Raw genomic sequence first — 15,617 nt, 5'->3', positions numbered from 1 at the left:
CAAAACTTTCTTTTTAATTTGAAAAGATTACAAAATAGTTCAAAACCCTTTATAGTTTCCATTATTATAAATACTTGATAGGGTCTGATGCTATTTTAATCGATCTAAAGCTATAAAGAAAAAGGACTATAGATACACCTAAAATGTTCTTACTTGCTGCAGTGTACTTTGTTCTCTTACACTAAATATTCCACTAGAGGGAGACAAAATATCACCACAAATGAACAAATGAGACTAGTGTCTACAATTTGCATTTACTCATATTGTACAGCACTGCAATGACAAATAATATTAATAATAATATGGGTTACATGAGCAGAATTTATTTAAATAAACTAGACATATGCCTAGATATTCTTAAAGTGGTACAAAAAGCAATAAATTGAAAATAAGAGATTCAACATTTTTAAATAGGTCAATAGCAAGAGTAAAGGGGAATCAGTCAGTGGATTTAAATTGTGTTTGTTAACACTCTGAAGCAGGTATTGCTACTGCAGAATCTGGGTACAGTTAATACAGGGTTCTCTCCATTAAATTTCTTTCAGCTGGGTGGGGGAAACTGTAGCCAAGTGGTCAAAAAATGAGCGGGGCAATTCTTTTGTCCCAATTCTTTGTGTCTTAGGTGGCCCCTAACAACCTCAACCTTGTACCAGCTTTCTACTACTCCCTTTAGTTTCAAATGTCTAATGCTTGCCAAATAGTACATCCCATTTTTCCATATTATGTGTAGAGTATGTATTATGCCCCAACTATCTAGTGCCAGTGTACTATGACCCAACTGCCTAGTGCCCCATGCTTTGTAAAGAGTCTAATCACTTTTAGGAATGTAATAGGTGTATTATACAAATTTAAGATTAGTTCACATTAGTGTAAAATTAAAAAAAAACAAAAAAACAAACCATAATAAAAAAAAACTGGCTTGTTTCTACCTCTGAGCACTTGGAACCATTAGGCACCTGGGAATGATAACAGATGGTAATTTCTTGGCTTTTTCTGGCATTTTTAAGTGGCATTGTGTTTTGTCCCCCAGATTTTTCTTTTAATTGAAACTGGGGAAAAGGGTATCTTTTCTGGGGTGATATATCACCCTTGAATGTTGCATGTTGTGACAGGAAAACGCACAATGCTGCCACCTTCAACAAAAAATGTTATGTTCATTTTTGCAGAAAGTTTTTAAGAGTAAAACTGCTGAAATCCACTTAGCAGTGAGGTTACCACCTCTTCCACCAGTTAATTGCCGCCTCTACCTGCAGCAGCACAATAATGGGGCAGCAGTGAGCAGTTCAGAACCAATCATTGCCACCGCCTGCTGATAAATCTGCAAATCTACTATAGATTAGCAACTTTCACATAAAACAAAAAAATAAAATGTAAAGTATTTTTATGACATTTGTTTATAGAGCAGTGTTTCTCAACCAAGGTTCTTGCTAGGGATTCCTTTACCAATTTGTGACTCTCAGGTTACCACTGCCACCAATGATCTTTTTGGTCATCTGTAAAAGTGACATTCTTCCCAATAACCAGCAATGTAAATGGCATTGTTCCCACTGTGAGCTGTGGATATAGGTATAGCAGGGGTTTCCTGAGATCTAAAAATTATTTCAATGGGTTCCCCCATGGTAAAAAAGGTTGAGGAAGGTTGCTATTGAACAATTCAGGAAACTAATGTCAGACATCAGATCCTGGAAGTTCATTTTTAGATAACTGCAGCAGATCAGCAGACCTGGTTCATAAAAGTATGAATTCTTAAAACCCTCTCCAATATCTTCCAACCTGGAGGCTTTCTTTATCTCCGGTCTAGAACAAAGACAAACTAAAAATAGAAAACCAAACTACACAAATATTTTACAGTGGAATCCTGCGTTGTAGTACATGTGATACAGTGTGTGGCTTTTGGTTAGACTCTTCTCCCATTCTTCCCAAGCTATGTGTGACCCAGACATAACAAACCACAAATTTATGCCTCAGCCTGGTGGAAAACCATTCCTGAACATTTTCGGTGTTAGGTAGCACTGTCAGGCTGACAGATGAAAGAGAAAGCCTGGGAAATCCAGCCAGCAATGTTCAGTAAAGAGCAAAACAAGACTTTACTAAAGCTGAGACATTGAAATCTAAGTTCCTTGGTTCCTGTAAGTGATCATATGGGCAGACTGCTGGCTTGCTGTGCAGGAGGGTTACTGGAGCATTTATTTTATCAAATATAGAGCTATATGTCTGTCTAAGCAGGCACTATCACACCGGTGCAGGGTCTACTCAATACTTCATCCAAAACAAAATAAAAAGATTGGGTTTTAGGTACAAAGTGATTTTTACTTTTAATATAATTTTTGTTAGTATGATAAATTCATTTTTTTAGCGTTTGAAAAGCATATTATTTAGGCAGTAAAAGTTATTTGTTATGAAAATTCTTTGTGTAACATTTCTGGTGCCAAAACAGCCTAGCCAAATGTCAAGTCCTGGAAATTGGCACACCAACCATAGAGACTCCAATGTTGGGATCTATGTAGAGGAAGATTTAGGTATGAACATTTTCTATGGCTCATAGGTGATTTCACCCTTACTGGTAAATGTTTATTGAGGAAGTTGAAGTAAAGAAACCCATTTGGCATCAAGCAAAACTACATGGTGGCCAAAATTTAGAAATCTCACAACTGATGAGCAATCCCTAATTGCTTTCTTTATCTGTTGAAAATTGCTGGGTTGCTCATCCCTAGCTCAGCATTGGTAGTTGGGATACTCAGTAAATCCCTGCTTCCCCTTCAGTTACCAGGACTATATGAACTCACATTTTCACAGGAGTTAAGTAATCCCAGCCAATCAAGATGGCCTAAAATGGCCTAAGATGGAAAAAGGAAGAAATGACAATGCTTGCAACAGAACAAGGACGGGTGAGTATAATAGGGTTTAGTTCCACTTTGAAGAAATATAAGATGTCAGTAGGGTGGCTAAAACACCAGACTTCAACCTTAGCTCAAAAGAGTCAAATGACAAGTGGTCAGCCAGTGGAAAAAAGTGCTGGACCTCTGCATGGCACCATCCATACTATCACCACATGTCCCAGTTGAATAATTCTTCTCTCAAAGAAGAACTGTAGGGTATGTAGCTCCATATAGTATAGGAATCCAGTTATTGCTATTATGTGCTGGTGGATTTTTTTTTTTTACTAAAAAATTCTAATTTTTTTCTATAAAAGAATCATATGCTCACCAAAGCCCGCTTCATACTGTTGCCCATTATTACATCTTTTACAAAACGATCAAATTGGTAATTTGGTCATCTCGTGGCAACCATTCTGAGATTAGAAAATGAAAGAGCAGAGCAGATCTTCTCTGCTAACTTTAGCATGTTTCTGGTCAACACATGCATGCAGAAAAGTCTGATTGGCTCCTAGTACTGCCCCTCCCTACTGGGTTCTGCCATAGTTATATGACATTAATACAGTCCAAGGATTTTTTTTGAGGGAAAGCCCATAAACTTAAATCCATGTTTTTGGGATGTTGAAGAAAAACTTCCAAACATCAGATGAACATACAAGCTCCATACATATAGCATCCTGGCCAGTATTTAGATCTGGGCCCCTAGTGCTGCAAGGGAAGGAGAAATAGCCACTGAGTCCACTGTGCAAATGTAATAAAGAGATTTACTAGAAACATCCTAAAAATGTGCCATCATTTTCTTGCTTTTCCGTGTTATCTGTGGATGGCACAGCCATAATTTAAAACAACCCATATTCTAACAATTTTTCTTGGTGCACAGTAGTTGCTCGTAGCTCATTTTGCTGCAAATTTTTCATTCGGGTCGACCTGGCTAAATTTTATGCATAAAGTTAAGTAACAAAAATTATGCTTTTAAAGGGGATGAAAATATATAAAGTTACACTAAAAAAGTGAATATAAAACTAAAGTTATACTAAAGTCTCTACGACTTTTGATAATTTTTTAGCAACATTAAAAATGTGATTTTGCCATAAAGGGGTTAAGGCTTGATTAATTTTAATCCATCTCCTAATAGACTGCCATACCCCAATATAATTACCTGGGGCTGTTCAGGGCGTGAATATAATATGTGTCTCAGTTGAGCGTTATTTACTGCACAATCAGCGCTGATGGTATACTTCATTAGTCACCTATAATATGCTAAATCCATCAATGGACAATGGACATTATTTATTAAAGTTTCTTAAGTGTATTACTGTAAGGAAACCACAAAACACATATCAAAGGAAGAGCCACCCACAGCAAAAAGCCTGAGGTTTTCCTTTATGTTATACATTGCATATCTGCACGCTATTAGCCACATTCCTTTTCCAACAGTCTAGCCACAGCCTGAGAATATCCCTCAGAGTGAATGGAACAGGTGGCTGATTATTGTTTGCATCGATCCAGATCATTGTAAGTGGAAAATAGCAGTCTTCCAATACTAAGGCGTAGTATAGCCATAGAAATTGGGCCATGTTGTTTTTGGTGCTGAAGCCCTATGGATTTCTTTTTGATCAATGGATCAAAGTTAGATACATATTTGGAGGAGGGCCTGGTCACATGACCTGTTAAAATGACATGGCTAGCTCTCTTCCAATCACAGAGCTCCATTTGCTACAATCTTATTATTATTATTATTATTATTATTATTATTAATAATAATAATTTTATTAAACTGTATTTATATAGAGCCAACATATTATGCAGCGCTGTACTTTTAAGAGGTTGCAAAAGAAACAGATACAAACAATAAAGATGGTGATCCGTTTGGGCCATTGGATGGCTACTGATGATGTAACTCTGCTTGTGCACTGGCACCATACCAGTGTGGAGGTAAAGCCAAAAGCCACCAGCAGCCTGAATTTTTGTTAGCCTGACAAAAACAGGGATGGCATGTCTTTTTTGTCAATTAGCACTTCCTCCTGGTGCCTTTTGTTTTTGGAAATTAGGTCCATTCTAATGAACAACCTGCCAATAATGATAACCATACTGGAATCCATCTCACGGTTCTGGAACTCCTACAAATGCACTCATTTTGCAGCTTTAATTCAGCACTGTGGCAACTCAGAACATTGTAGTGATTTATGTCAGTGTGGCACTGTTGGCCTTGCAGTACTAAGTTGCAGGTTCAAATCGCAGCCAGGTCATGATTGGTATGAAGTTTATATGTTCTCCCTGTGTTTAGCTAGTCATTGGCTTCCCTTCCCAAAAACTAACAATTGACTGTATTAATGGCAGGAACATTATAGCCCCTGTGTGGAACAGTTAGTGACATGACTATGAATATTACCTTTGTAAAGTACTGTGTAATATGTTGATCACTATATAAATACTTTTTAACAATAATAATGTTGCCACTATATAAATACTAGATAATGATTGTCCATTGGGCATTATTTTTATTCCAATTCTCTTTTTTATATGGCATTTTAAACAAAACTTTACAATGAGAAGAAATGCTTAGTCTATAACAATGACATTAAAAACTAACACAGGCACATGTAAACCTCGAAATTCTGACCCAAAAGAGTTAGGAGAAACTAACGGCTTAGGTCTTCATGATAAACTTTTGTCTTTGCAGCCAGTGAGTATGGAAGGGTTACAGCCAGTCCAGCAGTGTACAGGAAACATGACACTGTGTGGAAGGATATTAGGCTTGTGGGTTATTTATTCATTCAGAAAGACATATGGTGACTGACCCCATAAGGAGACATAAAGAGCTCCATCATCTCTGGGTTTCTGCAAATCCTTAACCCTCACCCCATTATTTATGTCTGATTCTCAGCTTGCAGGAAAACCCCTTGCAGGATACACTTGTGTCTCTAGCAATACTTACTGGAAATGAGGGAATGTGAAGAGAAAAAGGATGATTCCAGGACAGAGGAGTTCATGATGTAAGCCAGCTGTGTAGGTTCAGGTGTAAAAGTGGGAAATGATTTTATTTATTATCTCCAAGTTATTTTACTGTGTCAAATTTTGAAGCTGAATCTCCCATTTTGTACAGTTGCCAATTACCCTAATTGCATCTACATTTTCTAGGTATATTTACTGTATATATATATATATATATATATATATATATATATATAGTATAGGTATATATATTTATCCCCAGTTTCCACATGATGCCATGTCCCAAGTGCCTAAATGATGTCACTAGTATATAAATTAAATCATCAAATTAGTATTTAAATAATGTCACCCAAATAATATCATGCCCCTGGTTTCTGAACAATGTCATGCTACCAATAAATATTTGTATCTGGACTTTATCCTGAAATATATGGCTCTGTATATGGATTTTATCCTCATCTGCAGCTCAAATAAAACTATAATCATATGCTTCTAGGTGTGGAGAGGTGGCATTTTTGTCCTCATGAGCCTATTGGGGTCTTCCTGGCCAAAATATCTTTGTCCACTTTATAATATTTGAGGAAGAATAGTCATAAGTAGCCACAGGTAATCATACATCCTGAACTCCATCCAACATATTTATCATATGGGATCTGGTTTGTGTGTTTAAGCCTCTCTGTAATTCCTTTGTTGGGGGTTGTAATGATGGGTTTGCAGGGTTAAATTATAGTATATCCAAACCTGGTTATTGCAGCCTTATATTAGTCTTAGCATTTTAATAGTATTTCAACTCATTTTATATATTTTTAAATCTACAGCTTTTATTAAATAGAACTATTAAGTGGTGATCACACTCTTTTTATTTCGGTAGCGCTTTCAGTAGCCTGTCTGTAACCCACCCCATTTTCCTTTTTCTCAAAAGCATCACACATATCCACCATAAAACCTGTAGTCTACCTATATGATATTGTTGTTACCAGCAGCCTTGCTCCGCCTCCAAGTTATATTGTTTACTCGCATCCCCCCCCCTCCAGAAACATCAACCCCTTTGGGTCACCATAATTCATTACTTCGTTACTATCATTTGGGAAACACTGCACCTGATATGGATTCCTAACACTACCAAAATTACTACCCTTAAGGACCTTAAACCATTCCATGCACATCACATGCTCTCATAAAATTATACCCCAGAGGTTACTTCTAACATAGATAAATGCTAACCCAATACCCTAAATGGCCTTTTCCTGGATTCAGCCTAACTTCCTCCATTAACACTTCTCTTCACTTTGTACTTAGTCATGTTGGCCCTTGGCCCATGCTCCTTCCACTGGCCTGGCTCTTCCAAATGTATTCCTGCATTGTTACACTGTCACACAGGTGTACAATTACGATTGCAAATGGCCCATTTTAAACCGGATCATGTGGGCACAGACTACAGTTATCACTGTCAGAAATATCCATCTTGAGAAATACCATGCAGCCATTGCAGGACAGAAGGGCCCAGAGCCTGGAAATGGAGGGAGCTAGGCGTAGGACCAGTATGATTGGTGGGGAAATGCTGAACAAGGCAGAATAAGGTTAAATGTTTAAGGAATGGTGAGGTCAGGGAGGGCTGAAGGCAGAGATATGTGGATCATGTAAATAGTGGGTGGGGAAAGAAGTTATATAGGTATGTGGGCGTGAGAGGGGTGAGGCAGAAGTCAGGTCAGCAGGAAAAAGGGATTCCCACCCTCCCACCCCTTCTATTGTTTTACTGCTTGGCCACTTTTTATTGTTTGGGTATGAATGGGTATGGAGGGTGGTACAGGGATGGGAGGTTTAGGATCCTCGAGGCCAGTGTGGAGAAGTTGATGAAATTGTGTGGGAAACCATCTATGGTATAGGATCTCCTAAATGGAAATTCGTCAGCAATTGGGTGATCATTTGGTAAGGCATTGTATGCGTATTTGATATAGTTCCCGAGGCAGTGGTATGATGCCTGGGAGCATGCTATCAACAAAACGTGCAGATCCCTGGTTTAATGGTGGTGAAGGTGTTATTGTCCTTGAGGACCTGCAACCTCATGGGGTTAAGGTGGTTGGAATGTTGGTATAATGCTGGTATATTAAAGTTGCACTGTTGTAATATTATATGGTTAATGTTATGATAAAATGTGAGAATGTTTTTATTAAGAAGTTTGGTAATAAATGGCAGCATACCCACAGGTGTCATTACTGTCTTAGAAGAGGTTTATTGGGGTGTGGCCGATGAGGAGCTCTGACCTTCCACAGTCATGCATGTAGACAGAAATAAAATGAAAAAAAGTATGAGAAAAGTATGAAAAAAGCGAAGGAATCAAAAAGGTGAATTGTTTATGATGCATAAATGTCATCTAGTTAAGATTTAGCCTTACCCCTATGTACAGTACACTTTCTGTAATCACTCCGATTACCAAATACCATACAAGTGGATCAGACAGGTATGTACATCTATGTACTGTATATATATGTATGCTCCTTCTCTTTTCTATTTTCTTCACAGTCCCAGCTGTTAGTTTTTTACTAGGCTATGTTAAGTAGTCTATCCATAGGATCTCTCCTCCATATTAACACCAGTCCCCATAACCCTAAATAATCAAGTATTTTATATGTTACTTTTTTTGCCTTTTCACCACCTTAGAAACAAGAGTCCTGAGAATGATGTTCCTCTTCAATGCTCAGGTCAGTGATGGGACCATATTGTGACAGCTCGGACTGATATATGAAAGGGTAACTGTAAACCCAAAGGGGGTCCTTCTGAACCTGAGTGGTGTGAAAGGTCATGGAGCATTTTCTGCATGACAAAAGTTGCGTGTGGAAACAAATACAATCCATAAACTCTAGAGGCCATTTATGGCCGCGTAAACATGGACATCAGTCACGGGTCAGGTCATGGGTTATCTTGATGGAATATAGATAGCCATGGGTAGGTTTCCATTCCACACATTCCTCCTGTAATGACTGATTTTTATATGGGTTCCAGGGCTCAGCAGAGAATTCGCCATATCACCTAGAGAAAAATAAACCATTTGGGATGCATTCAATGATATATATACTGTATATATAAATCTATATCTTTCATATGCAAAACATTTCTGCAGTAGTTTTTTTACATCTTTTATCCCCTTAAAGACTCTTCAAGTACAGAGAAATAACTATCAATCTTTTTATTAATTTTTATCTTTTTGTTAGAAATGCATTCAACTCCTGAGTCCTGTTTTGGGCGGACAATACACCATACTTGAATGGTTGTCAGCTCTGCCTGGAGTCCTTTTCATGCACAGGTCGAAGACTACTATGTGTTTGTGTGTTACAGCAAGGAGAATCTTAAATCCTATACACAACACACTTCCTCATATAAAGCACTGCACCACCAGCAACAAATAAGAGTACAAAGTGGACAATATGGAACGAAAAATCGTAAATAGTTATAAGGACCCTACAAGTACAGAAAAATACAAATTGATCATTTAGAAATATACTTCTGTTGTGGGCTTAGAACAAAAAGCTTTTTTGTGGACTGTTTGTCAATGGTCATCACTACTTTCCACCACTACATATCTCCCATTCTATTGTGTGTAAATTCCCCCCACCTACTAGATTGGACTTGGTTCAGTGGTTTAGTAAAAGACTCTGGAAGGGTTATTATGATTATTATTAATAAACAGGATTTATATAGCGCCAACATATTACACAGCGCTGTACATTAAATAGGGGGTTGCAAATGACAGACAGATACAGACAGTGATACAGGAGGAGAGGACACTGCCCCGAAGAGCTTACAATCTAGTAGGTGGGGGAATTTACACACAAAAGGATGGGAGATATGTAGTGGTGAGAAATAGTGAGGGTTTCAAAAGACAGAAGAAGATGGGTAGGCAAGTTTGAAAAAATGGGTTTTGAGTGCTCTTTTAAATGAGCAGAAAGTAGGAGCATGCCTAAAAGAACGAGGAAGACCATTCCAGAGAGTTGGGGCAGCTCTAGAGAAGTCTTGGAGCTGTGCATGTGATGAGGTTATAAGTGAGGAAGTCATTAGTAGGTCATTGGAGGAGCGGAGAGAGCAGATGGGGGAGTATTTTTTTACCAGGTCAGAAATAGGACTTTATGAAAAGAAGAGCAGGGTCACATAGAGAACAAATTATTAATTAATATGTTATTATTTGAATGACAATAACTGGACAGCATTGTTAACATCTCTATTGAGTGACAATGTTTTTTTTTGTAGCCTTTGTTACCCCTAAGTGATATTCCTGATCTTTTGATGATTAGTATGCTCCTCTTTAAAAAAAAGAATTTATAAAAGAAGCCTATTTTCCAGTTGTACTTAAAATGGTGTTAAAGCCCTTTGAAAACGATTTTTTTTTAATACAGATTGCTAGAAATGGCCCCTAATTACTGCAGTATTGCCTTGGGACCTGTAATAGATGACTTCACTGACTTGCCTTATCATTTAGACTGAGTAAATGCCGAACATTTATAGCTTATCTTCCTGCACACACAAATCACTGTGAAGAAATGAAACGGAGTAGAAATAATTTATCTTGAGGTCTAAAAATAAAGGTCTGGCGGTATTTTATTCTGATAGGGAATTACAAAAAATAAGCAAGTCATGTGCACTCTGTCCAGGAATGACCAGGCATGTGACCCGCTGATTTTATTTGCTTGGCAAGACTTGTTTCTCCTTGTATTGCATTAACTCATTTATTTCTATGCTGCCCATAACTTATTTGCATTATGTGTCCTCACCACATCAAATATGGTGCATGGTGCTCTACACGACAAATATTCTTATAGCCTACACCCAAGACAATATTAAACTAGTCACCAAAAAATGTCGTCAGGAAGTAGAGCTAACTGACAAAAGAGACATACAAATTTTCTCTTGCCAAAAAAATAAAGCTCTGGCTTCTGGTGACTTCTTGTCCTATACTACACAGCGCATGCACTACTGTATACAGAGTCAGACGCTGGAGATGCATGTGAAAGAATTTCTATCATCATTGGCAATCCAACGGCTGAAGAAGATAATGGTGGACCCAGAATTCTGCCGTAGAGTCATTTGTAAAGATGATGACTACCCAGAATGCAGCAGTTACTGGATCCTGATGCTATTGTGAGAAGTTGTTCTAATTTGTTGTGGACATAGCTATACCCAATTACTTTATCCCCTAAATTTGTTGAAGTGATGGTTTGTCTACTGTTCCTGCACCACAGTGGTGTTTGGGCTCCAGCAAAGATGGTGACACAGATATCAATAAGCCCTGGGCATGAGCTGCATGTAAATGGCATGGTAGTGGGGGTTCCAGGCACTGGTAAACCTTCCCCTAAACATGCCAATATAGGGGGCCTTCAAAATCATGGGACCTAAACTGACCACCTAATTCACCCTACCCATTAGCAGGACCTGTATGTACTGAATGCAAGTGATTGATCACATGCTCAATGAAAAATAAATGCTATGTACTAAGAACTATAAAATAATAAGCAAGGGGATTCATGCTCTCTATTGGTCATGAGGACCATTGTCATGGGGACAAAAAGGGAATTCCAAAATGTTAAAGTTGTCACGGGACATTGCTAGTTAATTTATATTTAATGACATCAAGCTGAACTCTAACATTTACCAATCTGTTTCCTGCTTATTATAGTTAACTAGTTAGTCTTCTCTTTGTTGTTCTAGTTCACTGACATGTTTACTCCTCTGCACATTGAGTCAGTAAAATTAAACTGTTTTTGGCACTTTATACGACCATTAAGTACTGAGTTGGGGCCCTTATACTTTACAGTCACACCTTTGATCCTTAAACTCCCTTATATTACTGGAAATTGCTTTAATTCCAAATGGCTATTAAGCTGTTCATTGTGAAATCCAGCCTCCAACCTGATGCACAGCGTGTTGACTCACCAATTAAAGCGTGGGCTTCATGTAACTTTACCAAATCATACAGATCTGCTGTTTCCTGTGAAATAGCCTGCTGACGTCAGTTTCTCCTCTAACTCTTTGCTTACTTCTCCCACATTCTGTTCCAATCATCATGTGGTTTCTCCTTATTCTAATCAGTGCGCCTGAAATTTATATTAGCTGAAACCTAACTGACACATAGGAGTTTCACTTTCATAGCAAATGGAAATCTGTTCCTATTATCAAAAAAATTGGGACATACAGCAGTTACCAAATTAGGAACTTAGCCTTTGGTGATCCGAAAAAGATTACTTTGTGAGTTACTGGCCCAGAAAAAAAAAAAATGTCACGTTCTGCATGCTTGATATTGGATACTGATGTTAAGTATTGAATACAGAGAATATTCTGAAGGTGCTAAGCAAAGTGTCACCCTGATTTCTCTCAATGTTTCCTTAAAAGTAAAATTACAACTCACTTTGCATGCAGCCATTCATCTTTATCAACATCACTAGCAGTGGTTGCCCCTCCATGCAGCTTTCTGGGACATAAAAAAATAAAAGACACCTAACTGGCTACATGCACACATCATCTAGCATGTATACTGTGCTCTCTCTGATGTTGTTTAAAGTAGAACATTCATTGAAATAAAAAAATGTCACTTATCTTTACTTCCAAAGAGCCCTCAATCCATCCACACTTGGCTTTCATTCAATTCTGTGCCGTCCTGGATTCTTCCTTCGTCCATATTTGGCACCGCTATCTTCTTCCTTCGTCTCCAGATTCTATGCAGGTGCGAGATTGGGTAACTTAACCTCCTGTAAATGGAAAAAGATGAGTGCCAATAGATATCCTGGGAACTGGCCCAAAAATTTGGGATTCCAAATATTCTAGAATACCCAGAATATAATAGGAAGAGATAAAGACAAAGGAACCAGAACACCAGTCAGGCAGGCAGGAGTTTATAAAACCAGGTCAGAAATGGCAGTTTATATAATCTCTTGGTGATTGGTCTGCTTATAGGCTTAGTGCACTATAACACCAAAGGAGAGACATTCGCTATAAATGCAGTAATGAGCACGATCTCATAAAGCTCTTCAAGGCTGGAGAGGATACACTTTCATTAGTGAAGCTGGGTGATCAAGCAAACCTGGAATGAATCTGGTCCAGGATTGAAAACATTTGCTAACAAATAGCAAATTACATTTAAGAAATGTATTCCAGGTTTTCTGGATCACCAGCTTCACTGATGAAAGTGTGTCCTCTCCAGCCTTGGAGAGCTTTATTAAATCAGGCCAGTAGTTTGGAGCTATTGAATGATTTACTATTCTTGGACACGTTTTCTCTATCATCAAGCAAAGCAGACAGATGTAGGGAGAAAAACCCAAAAGTTCCTTTGCTCCATGACCGTTGTTGGCTCTCTCTGTTGAATATGTAATTGTGATACAGTGGTACTATGAGGCTAGTTACTGTTGGCCTTCCCTCCAGACCAGATGGGATTCTGGACAACCACCAGGATCTCAGGAAGGGAAGTCAGGCTTCATTTACTTCTGGGAATTCCGTTGTTGCCTTCATGACTGATTTATTGCAGTGACAGCATGCTGAGTAGATCCAGCTTACTAACTGCTTATCACAATATGTTGCCGAGACCTTAACAGCACACAAGACTCCGGACTGTGCAGGAATTGTTTTTATCATCTTAGGATGATGTGATTCTTTGCATCACTGTATGAGAAACAACATACAGGATGGTAAAAGAATTGTAATACATATAAATAGAGAGGGTGACATAGAACAGTAGTAAGGGGTAACTTGCATCAAAGAGCTGACAATCTAAAAATAGAATAATTATGAGAGAGAATTAAGTAGCACAAGCAGCCAATCAGTTCTCCTACTGAGTGAAATTACTTTATTTAGCCCTAAAGTCTAGGCCCACCCTTTTGGATGACTTTGTTGGACCGCTATAAAGAGGGTGCCACAGTTCCCTGCAATCACAGTGTAAAGATGTTCTCTGCATCAGTTAGGACCTTTCTGTGCTGGAGAAGAGCTCATGTGACCTCCCATAAGAAATAGAGAAAGTAAGAATTAAGGAACAAAAAGCATAAAAGTCAGTGGAGGACCATCAAGTTAGGAGAAGACGCAGTTGAGTGGTGGAAGCTCCAAGTTGGGCTTTAATAGAAACCTGCAAGAAACTTATGAAGCCTGTGATTCTTGCCTTCTTTTGTAAATATTTGGAGCCTTTTTTTCTGGTTTGATATACTTGAGTATTTACAGTACTTATAGAATTTTGAGATGCTCCTGCATATATTTCTGGTCCAAATGTATCACAGACTAACAAGATAAGTACTATCTGGCACAGTTTTCAACTTATTGATCATCAATTATGATCGATATAGAGCATTTTTTTAAATCTTTTAAACATGCTGGATTGAATTACCTTTAAAGGCTTCAGGAAACCTTTGTTATAATTACTATATGCACAGCTAACAGTACATTAGTGTTGTGGTTATTGGGAAGAACTCCTTACATTGCTTGCCATTGGGAAGAATTTCACCCTTACAGATACCCAAAAAGATTGTTGGTGGAGCAAACTGCCCATTGCTCAAAGAACTCATAGAAACCTCTGGTGGAACGCTGGGGATACTCTGAACTTTGGTTGAGAAACATTGGTATAGAGTATTGTAGCCAAAGCATCCTTATATTTCATTTTTAAAATAGGCTAGGGACCTTTTTTATTTAAAAATTAACAATGGTTGAGTTTGGGCAATTTAATTTAACAATTAGAAGTGTTATACTGCACTAAACAATTCATTATTCATAATACTGTATTTGTTATTTCAACAAGCCAGTGCTAAAAAATAATGTAAAATGTATGTTCATGTTTAACCAATCATTTTTTTTTTGCATTTGTTGGGGGGCTTCATAACCTGGGAGCATGGCTGTGCCTTGTTGCTTTGTCTTCATATTTTGAACCTTTCTTTTACCCCATCTCAGAAAGTCAGGAGGTGCGGCACAGACCAATCGTACATTTTCACTTCCTCATTTGCCATGTTGTCCATGTTTGTATGATAGAACACAGTGAGATTACCCAGCGAACCCTTTGAAGAAAAGAATATTTTGTTTTAGCAACAGGCTATAAAAATAAGCTCCAATAAAATTCAAAGCTACACAGAGAAGCAATATAAAATCCCTGTTTGAAGTTCTCTTTCTTTAAATGTTACAGAAATAGCCTTGTGAAGAGTTCCCTCTTCTGGGTAATGGCTCAGTCCTTCTTATTAATACAAAGGTCTTGTGTCTTTAGTCCGAGAACACTGAGGAAGAACACAGCATCCGACATACAGAATTGACCTATTGTGTTTCTCAAAATTCCTCCTTGAACTAATTTTCATGTTGTTTTTGTTCCTGCTTTAGTTTTTATTTTTAGAAGCACTCCTTTATTGCCTTTTTCAGCACCCCTGGTTTTTGCCTGAAAGGTAAATTCTGGACCAAGGGAAAAACCCAAACATAAAGCAAAAATCCAGCCAATATTAACAAGCTAAAGAAAAAAAAATCAAAATCAGATTATCACTTATCACTAGCAAGCCAGAGATGTCTCCTGCATGACTACCACTAGATGTCCCAGTTAATTGCCGGTACCATTCAACCCACTTCCTTTAAGCCCAGGTGGCCCTGGACCTGCCCCGGTTAAAGGAGAAGAAGAACAGTAATGAGTTAATCTGTATTTTACACTGCCTTCTATTACTATCAACATGCTGCTTGTCAGCACATGAGCTGATTGGCTGCTTGTACTGCTTCTTCTGTCATGCTCCATTTCACTTGTACAGGGACTGCAAGAGGCTGGTACCAGGTTAAAATCAGGTACTTGCA

This window comes from Pyxicephalus adspersus, chromosome 4, assembly GCF_032062135.1.
Source record: "Pyxicephalus adspersus chromosome 4, UCB_Pads_2.0, whole genome shotgun sequence".
NCBI lineage: Eukaryota > Metazoa > Chordata > Amphibia > Anura > Pyxicephalidae > Pyxicephalus > Pyxicephalus adspersus.
Note: the sequence above shows the minus strand (reverse complement) of the source record.